Source organism: Ailuropoda melanoleuca, chromosome 12 (assembly GCF_002007445.2).
Source record: "Ailuropoda melanoleuca isolate Jingjing chromosome 12, ASM200744v2, whole genome shotgun sequence".
NCBI lineage: Eukaryota > Metazoa > Chordata > Mammalia > Carnivora > Ursidae > Ailuropoda > Ailuropoda melanoleuca.
The window spans coordinates 68,408,918-68,409,118 of NC_048229.1; the positions used below are offsets into that span (position 1 = coordinate 68,408,918).

Here is a 201-nt window from a genome sequence, read left to right on the forward strand (position 1 = left end):
CTGCCTTTGCAGTGTCCCATAGGTTTTGGACTGATGTGTTTTCATTCTCATTGGTCTCCAAAAATTGTTTAGACTGATTTTTAATTTCCTGGTTTACCCAATCATTCTTGACCAGGATAGTTCTTAGTTTCCAAGTGTTTGAGTTTCTTCCAAATTTTTCCTTGTGATTGAGCTCCAGTTTCAAAGCATTGTGGTCTGAGA

The 201-nt window shown here is 37.8% G+C and overlaps 1 protein-coding gene across 1 annotated transcript in view; it reads left to right on the top strand.

The window, feature by feature from the left end:
* HYDIN (HYDIN axonemal central pair apparatus protein) overlaps positions 1–201 on the top strand; it is a 363,532-nt gene that overhangs the window by 318,898 nt on the left and 44,433 nt on the right. The window lies entirely within an intron of this gene.